This window comes from Carya illinoinensis, chromosome 13 (assembly GCF_018687715.1).
Source record: "Carya illinoinensis cultivar Pawnee chromosome 13, C.illinoinensisPawnee_v1, whole genome shotgun sequence".
Taxonomy (NCBI): Eukaryota; Viridiplantae; Streptophyta; class Magnoliopsida; order Fagales; family Juglandaceae; genus Carya; species Carya illinoinensis.
Window position 1 is genome coordinate 5906861 of NC_056764.1, and position 16358 is coordinate 5923218.

Sequence of the window (16358 nt, forward strand, 5' to 3'; positions counted from 1 at the left end):
TAAAACATGACTTTTTGAGATTAATATTATTTAGCCATAATTATTTTGTAGTGATCTATATTTTTTTAAAAGAGAAATAATAATTACAATTGTGACTGTGCAAGCGTTACACAATCACTTTAAAAAAAGTGAATAAATATTCGACTCACTTAAAAAAGATTAATTTTTTAATAACAGACTCCATTCTTTTTTAAAATTACTGAACAGACACATAATCAGAAGCCAAAATCATAAAGAAAATTTTCCCAGTTCGGATTTAAGGATTCTAGTAACTATAAAACCATTCCCACCCCACCACCCCCCCCCCCCCCCCCCCCCCCCCCCCCCCCCCCCCCCCCGGCGGGGGGAATGTTTTCTATCTAGGGGTGATGGTTGGAATGACTCCACTAACAAGGTTGCTGCCAGATGCATCTGTTGACATTGATACAAATGGATTCTCCATTGAAGAGGACGATGGTAGATTGTCAAGCTTAACAGCATCTGTGATCATGGGCATGGGATATGACATTTTGATGTCGGGTCCGCCCATCGAAAGCCATATACTTTCAAGTTCACGGACCACCTCTGCCATTGAAGGTCGTGCATCTGTTTCATCTTCACAACACCTCATAGCCAAACTAAAAAACTTCACTACATAATCAGAAGGATAAGAATCCATTCGCTGATCAATGACCGAAAAGATCATTCCAGATTTATATGCAACCTTAACCTGAAAAAATGGGCAAGAATAATTATAAATTACAAGAGACAGTTATAAATGAAAAAATGGAAAAATAAAATTAGGGACATTGTGAGAAAGTGATCTTAAATATTGCAAAAAGTATTCTTAAAACGTTAGCATACTGACTACATGCCAAGAAGTTCTGATTTTCGCTTGACTTAATGGGGTGCCTTCTTTTTGAATCTAATGGACATGAGATCAATGAATGGACTGTTTTCATTACTTTATAGGCTCCAGAAGTAAAACTAGGTATAAATTACTTCTGTATATCACCTTATAATACCATTGGGTCCCCAGTGAAGTGAAGACAAACAGGTCTATAAGGTTATACCTCTCTGACGATGTTTTTGCCATGTGCAATTGGTTGCATCGCAGTCAGGAGTTCTAGAAATACAACACCAAGACTATAAACATCACTTTTGTCCGTCAGTTGATGAGTTAAGAAGTACTCTGGATCTAGGTAACCCTGCAAAGTCAATACAATGAGAGAATAAGTTAATATAGTTGCATTTTTAAACTGACATTAAGTCTGTTTCATCAAGTTCGAGATCCATCTAAAGAAAGTACAAAATGTTGTATGAACACTCGGTGAATTTATAATGCCAGGAGGAAAATGTCGACCATAAGAGTCTTACTGGTGTCCCCTTCACAACTGTGGATACATGAGCAGGCATGGTCCCTTCAATATCTGGAACAGGGGCGAGTCGCGAAAGTCCAAAATCGGCAACTTTTGCAGTATATTTAGAGTCCAATAATATGTTGGTGGCCTTGATATCTCGGTGAAATATCGGAGGATCAGCTTCCGTATGTAGATAAAGGATGCCCTTAGCTGATCCCAGTGCAATTCTCAGTCTCATGGCAAAACTTAGAGGTTCTTTACACCTGGCTGATTTATTTACAAATAAATCAACCGCCATTAGAACGTAGTGTAGAATTTCAAAATTAAAACTGTTCCATTTAGCTCAAAAAGATAAAAAGATAGAAAGAGTGGGAGAGGGGGTAGGAAGTGTACTAGTACAAATTATATTTTACAATGTTCCACTTGCATCCGTACGTAATGAAAAACACCTCAAAAAAGAAAGTAATAGTCACATCAACTAAAGGGAAAAGTTGAAGGTGTACCAGAAAGGTGATCCCTTAAGAGTACCATTTGACATAAACTCATAGACCAACATCTGCACGAGCAACAATACTTGCATGTGTTGGGAGCTGTTCTGGCCCAGAAACGAATCTAAATAAAGGAGGGACGAAATTTAACGTGGTTCGGCAACTGCCTACGTCCACAGAAACTGTAATTTCACTATGAAATTGATTTTTACAGAAACTCTCTCTCACCCACTCTCTGTTTCTCTCTTCTGTCTCTCCCACTCTCTGTCTGCACGCTGCACTTTCGCTGCACTTAAGCTCTCCTATTTATAGGAGAGCATATCAGAACTATGCAGCAAATTGCTGCATGATTTTAGGAAGATGTGGGGAGGTGCCTAACAAAAGCACCGAACGGTGCCTTCGGTGCCTAACATGCCAAAATAGTAAACGGTGCATGGCACCGTTTACTTCTTTGTCTCCATCTGCAACAATCTCCCACTTGGAGACAAATGAGTCTACATATCTTCATAGCAATTATCACAGCAACTTCAAATCATGCCTTTAAGTACGGAGGCCAACTGAAGCTATACACAGCTTCAGTTTGTCAACAGTAACTACTTTTGTAAACATGTCTGCTGGGTTTTCTGCTCCTCGAATCTTCTCAAGTATCAGCTGTCCACTATCGAGAAGAGATCGGATAAAATGGTATCGCAACTGTATGTGTTTTGTTCTGGAATGAAAGGCTGGATTCTTTGCAAGAAAAATAGCACTCTGACTATCACTGTGCAGAATGCCTTTTTCATTCTTCTTTCCCAATTCCTCCAAGAATGACTGCAACCAAACCATTTCCTTCCCTGCTTCAGTTATAGCAACGTATTCCGCTTCTGTAGTTGAGAGAGCAACAATCTTCTGTAACTTAGAAGCCCACGATACAGCTGTACCACCCAGCGTATACACAAATCCAGTAGTACTTTTCCTGCTGTCAACGTCACCTGCTAAATCAGCATCTACATATCCCTGTAGTTTTAAACCTGCTTTTGTAAAGCATAATGACGTATCTGAAGAGCCTTGTAGATATCTCAAAATCCACTTAACTGCTTCCCAATGCTGCTTTCCTGGATTACTCATGTACCTGCTCACAGCTCCCACTGCTTGTGCAATATCTGGCCTTGTACAGACCATGGCGTACATAAGACTACCAATAGCAGATGCATAGGGTATTCTGTCCATGCATTCTTGCTCTTCCTCCGTCTTTGGCGACTGATCCTTAGTTAGTCGAAAGTGACTAGCTAAAGGTGTGCTCACTGGTTTCGCTTTGTCCATGTTAAACCTTTTGAGCACCTTCTTTACATACTCCTCCTGGGAGAGCTTGAGAGTATCATTAGACCTGTCTCTAATAATTCTCATACCAAGGATTTGTTTTGCAGCACCCAAATCCTTCATCTCAAATTGCTTTGACAACTGCTTCTTCAGTTTATTGATCTCCTCGATGCTTGACCCTGCAACGAGCATATCATCCACATACAACAGTAGGATAATATAAGAGTTGTCAAAGTTCTTCATATAGCAACAATGGTCAGCCTGCAGTCTTGTAAATCCATTACTGCACATGAAGTTGTCAAACTTCCGGTACCATTGTCGTGGAGCTTGTTTTAGGCCATACAAGCTCTTCTTCAGTTTGCAAATTAGATTCTCTTTTCCCTTCACTGAGAATCCTTGTGGCTGGTGCATATAAATGTCTTCCTCCAAATCACCATGAAGGAATGCAGTCTTCACATCTAACTGCTCAAGATGTAGATTCTCTGCAGCCACAATTGCCAACACTAGCCTGATCGTAGTCAATTTTACAACTGGGGAGAAAATGTCTGTGTAGTCGACACCTTCTTTTTGTTGAAACCCCTTCACGACCATTCTGGCTTTGTAGCGCTTGCTACCATTGTGCTCTTCCTTAATTCTGTACACCCATTTATTGTGCAAAGCCTTCTTGCCTTTTGGAAGCTTAGTTAGCTCCCATGTCTGATTTGACATCAGTGACTCCATCTCATCTTGCATGGCTTTCTCCCACTTGATCGAATCTTCAATTTGTAGAGCTTCATCATAACTTTCCGGTTCACCACTATCTGTTAGCAAGATGTAGTATAGAGATGGTGAGAACCGCTGTGGTGGCCTGATTGTCCTTGAAGATCTTCGAATAACAGTGAGTGGTGTACGTTGTTCGATCTGTGGATCATCATTCTCTTGATCCTCGTTTTGATCAGTGTTGACTCGAGTAACATCAAAGTCAACAACCTCAGGTTTCTTTGGCTGCTCCTCAGGTTCAGCTTGTGACCTAGCTTTGTACAGAATCTGCTCATTGAAAATCACATTTCTACTTCTGATGATTTTGCGATTTTTATCATCCCAAAATCGATAGCCAAATTCTTCATCACCATAACCGATAAAAAAACATTTTCTAGATTTGGCTTCTAACTTGTTACGATCAGCAGAATCTATGTGAACATATGATACACAGCCAAAAACTTTCAAATGGGAAAGATTTACCTTCTTTCCGCTCCAGACTTCCTCTGGTAGATCAAACTTTAAGGGAACTGAAGGTCCCCGATTAATCAAATAGGCTGCAGTGTTAACTGCATCAGCCCAAAAACATTCAGGCAATCCTGAATTCAGCCTCATGCTTCTGGCACGTTCGTTGAGAGTTCTGTTCATGCGTTCAGCTATGCCATTCTGCTGCGGTGTCCCGGGAATAGTCTTCTGAAATCTAATCCCATTTGCAGCACAGAATTCTTTGAACCCTCCGTCGATGTACTCTCCTCCATTGTCTGACCTCAGACATTTTAACTTCAAGCCTGTTTCATTTTCAACCATGGCTTTCCACTTCTTGAAAGTATCAAATGTGTCAGATTTATTTTTCAAAAAATAAACCCATACTTTCCTGCTTGAGTCATCAATAAAGGAAACATAGTACCGCGATCCTCCAAGAGAAGCGACTGGGGATGGCCCCCACAAATCTGTGTGCACCAACTCCAACTTTGTAGATTTTGGAGTTCTACCATTTTTCAGGAAACTAACTTTTTTCTGTTTCCCAAAAATGCAACCTTCACACATGTCGAAATCAGTTGATTCCAACTTTGGTAACTTCCCCTTGGATAATAGAATTTTCATTCCTTTCTCACTCATGTGACCAAGCCTTTGATGCCATAGGTTGGCATTTGCATCAGCAATTGCAATAGTATCTCTAATACTTGAAGTCATGTATAGAGTACCTGTTTTTGTGCCTCGAGCTACTACCATAGCTCCTTTTGTTATCTTCCATGTGCCACCGGTAAATAGTACCGAATGCCCATCAGCATCAAGTTGTCCTACAGAAATCAGGTTCCTCATGAGTTTGGGAACATGTCGCACCTTCTGTAGCAACCATGCACTTCCATTGGGCAGATTGATTGGTACATCTCCCATGCCTTCGATTTCCAACGCTTCTCCATCTGCTAAGTACACCTTCCCGAAATCACCAGTGACATAATTCTGCACGATTTCTCTGTGTGCTGTAGTGTGGAACGAAGCTCCTGAATCTAACACCCAAGATTCAATTTGATTGTCGACTGAAAGAAGTAAGGCATCTTGGAGATCTTCTGTTGTGGCATTAACAGAATCATGCTCATTCTTCTTCTTTGCTTCTTTGCAATTATTTTTGAAGTGGCCAATCTTGCCACAATTCCAGCACTGTACTTGTTTTCCGGACCTTGATTTACTTCTGCCTCTTCGGGACTTCAATCTGCCCCGATTTGAACTTCTACTAGCTCCTCTACCTCTCGTCTCGAGATTTAAGGCAGAACTGGAAGTTGATGCTTCTCCTGTATCTCTTCTGCGAACTTCCTCGCTAAGAATATGGTCCCGGATTTCTTGATACTTCATCTTTGTTTTGCCATAAGAATTGCTAATAGCTGTTCTCATGGCCTCCCAGCTTTTTGGCAATTGAGCCAGAGCAATTAGTGCACGTACTTCATCATCAAATTCAATCCCCACTGAAGCTAATTGATTGATGATGGTGTTGAACTCATTCAGATGTTGAATAACTGGAGTTCCTTCTGCCATTCTCAAGTAGAATAGCTTGTACATCAGATGCACTTTGTTATTGGCTGATGGCTGCTCGTACATATCCGATAGAGCTTTCATCAAATCCGCCGTGGTCTTCTCCTTTCCCACATTGTGTGCAACTGATCTTGACAGTGTTAGTCTAATGACTCCCAACACTTGTCTATCAAGGAGACTCCAATCTTCATTGCTCATGTCATCTGGCTTTCTTCCTAGGAGTGGAAGATGTAGTTTCTTCCCATAGAGATAGTCTTCTATCTGCATTCTCCAGTAGCCAAAGTCTGTACCGTCAAATTTCTCGATACCAGCACCTTTAGCTTCTTCTCCAGCCATGAGTTCAAATTTAAACAAAGATCACCGCTGCGTCCGAAACACTCGAATTAGCTGGAAACGAGTCCGGAATGATCCAAATAGTTTGTCAGCACTATTTGATCGTCGCGATGGAACTCCAACTGGCGTGATCTAGCCCAAATTGATCTGCAACACGTGGATGGTTCAGATCCAATATACTGACGCCGAATATCAAAATTTCGACCGTACGGATGAGTCCGGAATGATCCAAATAGTTGGAAAGCACTATTTGATCGTCGAAATTGGACTCCGAATGGCTTAGATCTAGCCAAAAACAGATCTGAAAAAACGGACGGCCTTGATCTGTCTGGCGCGTGAGATGCACGCGCTGTACAGTGAGCGTGGTGAAGCACGTGGCGCGTGGGATGCACGCGCTGTACAGTGCGCGTGGCGCGTGATACGCACGCGCTACAGTGCTGTGCGCGTGGGGAGAGTGAGGCGCGTGTGCAACACGCGCAGAACCTCTGTAGGGCGCGTGGGGGCGCGTGAAGCGCGTGTCCGTCACGCGTCTTCAACCTCTGGCGCGCGTGGGGGCGCGTGAGCGCGTGTGTTTCACGCGTCTTCAACCTCTGGAGCGCGTGGTGCGCGTGGATTTGCAGCAGATGCACGCGCCGATCTTCTAGGGGCGCGTGTAGCCTCGTCCGACCTCCGTTTTCGATTCCGTTTGCGGCAACGGATTCGTCTCGGCGCGAGGAACACCGTGGAGTTGTCAAAAATTGATTTTGAACAACTTGAATTTTCGGACAGATTGAACCGGTTCTCTGATACCAGTTGTTGGGAGCTGTTCTGGCCCAGAAACGAATCTAAATAAAGGAGGGACGAAATTTAACGTGGTTCGGCAACTGCCTACGTCCACAGAAACTGTAATTTCACTATGAAATTGATTTTTACAGAAACTCTCTCTCACCCACTCTCTGTTTCTCTCTTCTGTCTCTCCCACTCTCTGTCTGCACGCTGCACTTTCGCTGCACTTAAGCTCTCCTATTTATAGGAGAGCATATCAGAACTATGCAGCAAATTGCTGCATGATTTTAGGAAGATGTGGGGAGGTGCCTAACAAAAGCACCGAACGGTGCCTTCGGTGCCTAACATGCCAAAATAGTAAACGGTGCATGGCACCGTTTACTTCTTTGTCTCCATCTGCAACAGCATGAAGTTTTCCCGATAAAAATATCAACACTGTCAGCAACAGATAACAAGAAAAACCAGTCCTTCTCACAAAATCAAACAATTTCTTTTGGAGGAAACTTCACCATAAATTTGACATTTGAGTTTTTGATGCATCTTTTAGAATCAAATAATCCGAGAGTCATGAAGAACCAAACATATCTTTTATACAGGATCAACAAAAAAATTGCATCTCATATGTAACGTCCCTAGATTGAGTTTGATTTCTTTTATTGATCACCGTAATTCAAAAAGCTACATACAATGTTTTACAATTTTTTTTAGCTTTCATGAACTCTTTGTTTAGTTGCATTATTTCCTAAGTTAATAGGAATCATTTCCTCATCAACTCAGAAGTAAAATTGATGGATAATCCAATCTGCTTATTTTTCGTTTCATTAATAATCAAGATAAGAAAAAAACACCTGTTCAAATTCTTCATCACAATATCCAATCAATGACACAAGGTTCCGATGATGTAACCTTGACAACAATTCTATCTCTGTTAAGAACTCCCTTTCACCCTGTAAGGATCCCTCTTGTGCACGCTTTATTGCCACAACTGTACCATCTGCCAGAATGCCTTTATATACCTTTCCATACCCTCCTTCACCAACCTGAGTGGAGGTGTTGAAATTGTTTGTAGCCATAGCCAATTCTCCAAAAGTGAAAGACTTCACACCATCAATTTTCCGGGAGGCATTAGATGCTGCATGTTAAATACAGGTACAATGTCAAAAATGAAAAGGCACCGTGATAGATGCTGCATATAAAGATGTCATGGCCATTTGTTTTGAAATAATTGATATCATTACGCATCAATCTTTTCCATCACACTTTCAAGTTCTGAATATTTTGAGTGGATGTCTAAATACAGGCATAATCCCAATATACACAACTGGACAAAGTGAGTTTTTTCAGGTGGATCTACAAGTTGTTCTTCAACTTAGAGATGGTTAAGGCCAATATGCAACAGAGTATTATGGTATAGGGCAGGCTGAGGCCTTTGTGTATCAGCCTGGCTTGATTGACAGGCCTAATCATATTTAGAAACAAAAGGCACAATGAAAACTCATGTCTACCTGAGCATCCTAACATCATTAACATAAGATACTCACAGCGACGTCTTCTTGAAACAGCAGGGTAGTTCCTCGTATGCACTCTTCTCAGCGTCAAAAGAGAAACAAGAACAGACAATGTAACTGAAGCGGCAATGGTCCCCAACACTACGCCAACCAATGCGCCTTTGCTTAAAGCAAACCTTGGAGAGGGGGAATTGTCTGTGGCATTAGCGAAAACTATAAGGGGGAATTGTCTGTGGCATTAATAAAAAAATAAACAAAAAATAAACCGAGACTATACAATATCCACTTCTTATTCGAGGACATAAAAGAAGGCAAGAAATGACCCAAACATATTTTCATCTATGTGGCGAGTCAGGTCGTGAGTGGCACATGGTGTGAATTTGGAGCCTCCTGTTCGGTCAAAATATAGAACTGTCACCCTCAAGCTCTTTGGATCCCTCACCCTTCTCTTTTTATTCAAAATTTCGTTAAAATGGATAAGATTTATTATGTTGGAGCTCTTAACAGGTGTGAGTTAATGTTACCCAAGGTTAACTGTGCCAATCGTAAGACCCAATCCACATGTTACTCAAAGGGACAAATATAGTCAAGAATGATGCAAACACAGAAGCACATGCACACACAAGAATAATGCCACATGGCGAAGGATTTGAAGGTGAAGGTCAAATCAATTAGAAAAAATAGATTTGCATGTTGAGGTCAAATTAGTAAGACAACAATTTTTTGCATTATTCACATGGTAAATAAACATTAGTTCCAACTTCAACAAAGTTCTCTCACAAAATATGTAAGATAAGAGTTTAGAGATGTACCATATTTATGAGTGAAGTTCAGAACTTCATAAGGTCCAAATACATCAGGATTTAGAATTTTCCATGAGACGAAAGTATGCAGGATTCGCTGAACCTCACTCATATTGAAGGAACTGGGACTTTTTATATTAGCATCATATACAGGAAAAAGCTTCAAGTACATTCTCAATCGAGGTCCCTTTTCCCATATAAATGAATCAATATGAAGCTGATACTGAAATAAATGAAGAGTAGGTGCCAGGAATTTCTCAAATGGATCTCTGTAAGGGCGAAAATCGCTGAATCCAGGACTTTTCAACCGATATCCAATAAGTAGAGGAGCAGCACAGAAACAGGGTGCAGGAGATGTAGGGGAATATTCATAAGGGGTTAGGCATCTTTGAGGTAGACAAACAGAAGTGTTTGTATTTGGCAAACTCTGACTGTTATCGTTGTTCTTACTTTCAGATCCACAGAACTGGACTGGGTTGATTATCGAGCATACGGGATTCCCTCGAAGCCTGAATGTTAACAATAAAAACTAAAAAGTAGTGATATGATCATAATGCTGTGCCTCTTACACCTCAAGACCTCAATTAAAAAGAGCACACTCACAACCTTTAAACAAATAGTTGCATTCATTTGAAGATATTTCATTTCACATAACGTTCTCTATGAAACAAATCAGGAAGCAAGCATAGAAACAAACCTGACGGTGACATTCAGAGGTAGAGTAGTACTGCCTGTAATACTTGAAAGCTTATTATTCTGCAAGTCCCTGGAATATTGAAGAGACAAAAGAAATGGCTTAGAAGATCCTGTATGAGATCCTTCCAAAACTCATAAAAGTCAACCCACCCAGGAGGTTAAAACTAATGCAGACACACACCTACTCTCCCATAAAAAAAAAAAAAAAAAAAAAAAAAAAACACTTTCGACCAAGGGAAAGAGTGACATTGTCATTCAGGTCTTACACCATTAGGGTTTCCAGTTTGTGCAAAATCCTATTTTGCCAAATGGTCGATGGAATAGAGCCACTCAATGAATTGTTGGAAAGTGACCTGCCATGGGAAAAAGTATACCAGATAAACTCATTTATTTTGCTGCCAGTTAAATTTACAGGCTGATAGTAACAACTAACTAAAAATGTAAAGTTAAGATAGAAATGAAATAATATACAATATCATTAAACCACAGAAGCGAACACAAAAGGAAGACAGAGCAAGTGATGACAACTCACAGTCTTTGAATTTTAGGAAGACCCGAAAAGTTGGCAGGAACTGTTCCAGTAATATTGTTGTTGGATAAATTGCTGATCAAATTGTTCATATAATAGGTTTCAGAAGTCAAGCAAAACAATAGTGAAAATTCTTTTTTAAAAACTGAAAGACACATCTAGAGATATTTTATAATAAATGAAACTTGATCGCAAACACAAAAAAAAATGTAGATGACATCATTCAGAAGATGTAGAATCTTACATTGTCGTGATATTCGCACAAAATCTACCTGGAGGTATGGATCCATTTAGCTGATTTGAACTGAGGTCCCTGAAATTTATATAAAAATAAGATATAAACAGCATAAAATTAGCTAGCAGAGTTGTCTTTAACAAAGTAGAGAGATTTTATTCAGCCTGGTGCATTTATATATTTGTTTGTTTTCCTTGGAGCTCATGCCTGATCATCTCAAAAGGAATTGAAAAGGAGACAAAATAAATCCACTTACAGATAGTATAGGTTTGGTATTCGGCTCAAATCAGGAATTGGTCCTTGCAAGTTGCAATTCCTAAGGCTCCTGCCAAAGCCAACCAAAATACATATATTTTCAATTTTGACATGGATGTGAACGCACATGCTTATTGGTTGCCATCTTACAAGCCTGTAAAACTTCTATGAACATGAGTGCTATGTGATAGCTGACAAAGAAAACATGACTTCTTTAAAACTCGAGAATAGTACATCAAGTGATGAAATATCAAATAGTAAAGGATAAACCATAAACATTCCTGATTGTTCAGGGTACCACTTGACTTAATGTTTGATAAAATGCAATGAAATGCATTCATACTACGTAAGATGTCCTGAGAAACATGCCTAATTGAGTAGTATTCCCATTTCTATTCTTTTAGCTTGATGTTTGAATAGTTTCTGTATCGTTCCTGAAATCTATGTTGTTATTATCCAATCATTTGGGCCAAAAAAAAAAAAAGTGTTAAAATAAATATACACTTTCAGGCTCACAGCTTTAGGCTAGCACCTTAAGGTCCTTAAACCATGTTAAAAACAAAGCATTAAAACGTGTACTTACAACTTAAACAATTTAGACATGTTGCTGTATGAAGCTGGAATTGTAGTGCCATCAAAGTGGTTATTATCAAGCTGACTGCAAATCAAAGAAATTGGAAGCAATAAGAAACTTGAAAAAAGAGTACCTGATAAAATAACATTGTAGGAAAAAGGAAACTTTAGAAATCATAATCATGTTCGAGTTGAGAAGCAAAAGAAAAGGAAAACAAATTTATATGTTTTATGTAAGGACACTTATGTGATAAACATAAAATTTCTTTAGGTTCCAGGATAGTAAAAACCATACAGTATATTTAAACTTGGCATTTCAGAGAACTCTGGTGGCAGATGCCCGGATAAGTTGTTATTATCAAGAAGCCTGTAGGTTCAGAGCTGAAGATGGTCATTGGTCTCATGGATGAAACTGACAGATAACTAATTATGAAAGACAAGAAGAAGCCCAATTACCAACTTACAAGTGAACAAGCACCGGTAATCTGGATAGTTCAGGCGGGATTTGCCCACTTATTGAATTATTGTTCATGTGACTGCTCACAAGGAAGAAAACAAAAAAGGGAAACCAAAAGGATGGAAAAAGAGAAGAGTTAGTAATTGTAGAACCGATTGTAAACAATATAGCATAAAAAATTCACTTACAAGTGCTTTGCTTTGTTCAATTTTGAAAATGATATGGGTATTGATCCAGATATGTGATTCTCGTCAATCTGTATTCTGTTCAAGTTTGGAAGATTACCAAGCTCTTCAGGTAAGGAACCTGTTAATTGGTTTCCATTCAGAAGCCTGGAAACACAAATCCATTAGACATGAAACCAAAGAAAAAGCAAATACACCGCGGCTCTGCCATATCAGAGTACTAAGATTTCAGAACGGGGCCAACTTAGAAGGTAAACTAGTTCGGACACAAGGACTATCTCCTATAGTATTTTGAATCAAAGCTTTAAAATGCATATAATAGTAGCATGTCTGCGTTATGGCCTATACACACGTGATCAACAACAATAAGTATTATCCAATCCAGCAGAAAAAAGCTCATTAACTTACAAGAGTTCCAAAGACGTAATATCTCCTATCTCCTTTGGTATAGTCCCACTTATGTTGTTCCACATGAAGTCCCTTTAACATTGTGGATAGATATAAATATATCAGTGAAAAAAGCAAACCAAATGCCGAAGCGGGGTGGAGGGTGGAGGATAACAATATTCCAGTTTATTGAGTGAAAGAAGTATCCAAAATCCTTAAGTACTTTGCCTTACAATATTTTCATATTTGATAAACGGCCAAGCTCTGGCGATAAAGTTCCAGATAGATTCATATGTAGGAGTGTTCTGCAGACGAGGCACAACGGAGAATTATTAAAGGAAGTTTGTTCCCCAGCACTGATTAAAATGAGCAGATGTAGAAATGGAGTAATATACGTCTCATCATGCATGGGGAAAAAGAAATTAAAAAACAGAAGTATTCTACTTGAAAGGAAATATGAAACAATATTCATGTAGATAATGTTCCCTGATAGAAAAAATTTAAAAAATAAAAAATCTCGAAAGATTAAAATCATACAAATGCTGAACATGGAGATATCCATCATCTAAGGCCGTATTAAAGCACACAATCCCTGTCCAATTTGATGTACATGGATCCCCTCGATTCCAATTAATTAGATGCTCTTTGGGATCTATCAAACTCCTCTTGACGGCCTGCAATGCTGCCACTGCACGCTAATACACATGTTAACCATCATTTCATCAACATTGTAAGCAGGCCTAAGTTGAGCATATACACTCAAAAAAATAACTAGAGTCCAAATTACAATAATAAAAAACATTTGTCAAAATGAATAAGGAAAATTCTAGTATGCCTCTTAAGTTTGTCTCCTCATTTTGTTAGTTCATATATTAATTTTTTTTTTAATTTTTTTTCTTTACTTAATAACTAAAGAAATGACTTTTAATATATTGATGTATTTTTTTATAAATATTTAAAAAATAAAAATAAAAATTTGTATTAGTGGACACGCCTAGCTGTCTGGACTGTAAACTTAGCACCACCTGCTATTAATGTGAGAGTTTTGTCATATAAGAGCATTGTTAATGGATTATGCATATGTAAATGACAATTTTGATGAATGTAAGATGAATTTAGATTTTAGCTATTCCATTTACAAAAATCTCCATATTAGAATAGCTATTTTTTTTTTATTATATAACAATAAAATAATATAAGATGAATTTCACTTTAGCTATTCACATCAAATCTCCACATTGGATATCTATTTATTTATTATGTAGTAATGAGTAATTAATATTTTAAAAAATATTTATTTTTTTAATTATTAATTTATTTTATTTTATTATATTTTAATTATTAATTTATTTTATTTTATCATATTTTACTATTTAATTTAAAGAAATTTATGAAAGTTTAGGAATGTAGATGGAGAGAAGAGAGTGTTATAAAAAAATAATAAAATAAGTATTTGATATTTGTACAATAGATATCAAATTTGATATTTTCTTTACAATTACTGTAACTAAAAATTATAAAATTTGCTAATAGCTAATTCATTACAAGTGAATTTTCTATCCTATAGTTAAAAAGTACACTTATTTTTAGATATAGATAATACAATGAGATTGCTCTTAGCATAACCAACTGTTTCCTGAAAAAATCTAGTTACTAGCACAACTGCGCACTAATATGAATACCAATCTAATGTGATTGGTTAAAAAGTAAATTTTATTGAAAATAACGTTAATTTAAATTTTGAATATGAAGAAATCAGTATTAATACACAGATTAATACGCGATTTTACTTATACGTGGCAAAACTCCAGTTTCCCACCTTCACCCCCATACGGCCTTTTTTTTCTTTTTAAATATCAGATACATTATCATTGAACCAGAACCCATCTCTCTCTCCTAAAGCGCTCTCTCTCATCAAACCACCTCTTTGTCCGACCTCTCTCTCTCTTCAAGGTATCTCTCTCACCAAGCTCTCTCTCTTTTCGACCTCTCCCTCTCCTCACGCTCTCTCTCTCTCTTTGACCTCTCTCTCCTCAAGCTCTCTCTCCCCCTCTTCGAGCTCCTGATATGTTTTCATCTCTTTCTCTCTCCTAAAGCGCTCTCTCTCATCAAACCACCTCTCTCTCTCTCTCTCTCTCTCTCTCTCTCTCTCTCTCTCTCTCCTCAAGCTGTCTCTCTCACCAAACTCTCTCTCTCCTCAAGCTCTCTCTTCGACCTCGCTCTCTCCTAAAGCTCTCTCTCTTTAAGCTCTCTCTCCAAGCTCCTGATGTGTTTTCATTCGTTTGCCAGTGATTGGGTTAACTGCCACGTAAGATTTGGGGTGGTGTAAAATAGGTCAAGGGGCTAATAAGAATAATAATTCTTAATTACGTGAAGTTACTAGTAGGGTTGAGGAATGTGAATTTTTGACATGTGAATCTACTACAAAATCAGTTGCTACAGGATTCATGAATAAATAAAACAGCCCATCCATCCGCAGGGTGAGACCTCTAAACACTTTTTTTAATGGAGAGAACTAGAGCAAAATAACCTTCTCGGGGATGGGTAATGGCCCTAATTGGATCCTGTGCTCTGATGAGTAGTGAAGACCAACACAACCATGCAAAAACAAACAATCCATGCGTCCAGGTCCAAGCTCTTGACTGATACATCCCAATAACGCAAAGAACACCAGAACCCTCAAATTTATGTGAATACCCAGCACTGAAAATTGTTGTAGTATCCGAGTACTCTGCCTGATAAGAGGAAATAATTATCAGAACTCACGCAATTGAACTCTAAAGCAGCTCAACTTGTACGTATGAAGAAAAAATATTAGCTTTCAACACTTGAGAAAAAAATGAACACCAAACTATTCAAATTCAAGTGAAGCGATTAAAAAAATCACCAAACAACTCAAAATCTAGCCTCATGCGAAACTTGAGAAGAAACAGAGCATCCGAACTCTCAGCAAAACAAGGAAATTCAGGTTGTCATGGGGAGAAAAAGGAGAAATCCTTCGTACAAGTACACTGAATAGCTGGAAATCTATTAGAATGATGGGAGTTCAACTAAATATGGTTGCAATATCCTCATAGCTTCTAATTAAATCTATCTCTGCTCACTGTCTATTTAACAAATCAACCCGGGGCCCGGGGGACTTGGTCGCTTGAGCTAAAAAACAAAGTTTGAAATTTCATACCAAGAGCACGGTGGTAACTTTCTTAGCCCGACGTAGATCGAAGACCTCCTTTTTTATCGGACAGTGAGCTTGGAGACGATGACTTTTCTGAGAAGCTGATGGGACGGGAAAGGGAGAGGTTTTAATGTTCTGTCATGTACTTGTCGTTGATGTCAACCATGATACACGCAGAGCATGTGTACTGTAAAACTATAGGGACACAAAGAAGATAATCTTTTGCTTGGTAGTAAGTGGATAGCCAAGTTCCAACCACACGAACCAAAAACAAAAGAAAGACATTTTTGTGCTTTGCATTAAAAACTGACGAAAGTCCTGCCAATCAAACTTGACAAAAACATAAGATAATGTCTAAAACTTGACAAATACACGAGATAATGTCTGGCGTATCGGAGTAGCAACGCTGAACAGAGATTGCAAGATATTTCAGGAGATGAAGTTAAAAGATTTAAGAAAAGGAAATACTTTAGGAATTAGATACTCTCCCACAATATCAAACAAAACAAATCATAAAAAGATGAATGCCTTATCACAAAGTTTTTTTATAAAAATAAACTT

At 38.5% G+C, this 16358-nt stretch overlaps 1 pseudogene; it reads right to left on the reverse strand.

Annotated features, from left to right (window-relative positions):
* Positions 1 to 336: 336 nt before the first annotated feature.
* LOC122292024 lies at positions 337 to 16086 on the reverse strand (annotated as a pseudogene).
* Between the last annotated feature and the right edge of the window lie 272 nt (positions 16087 to 16358).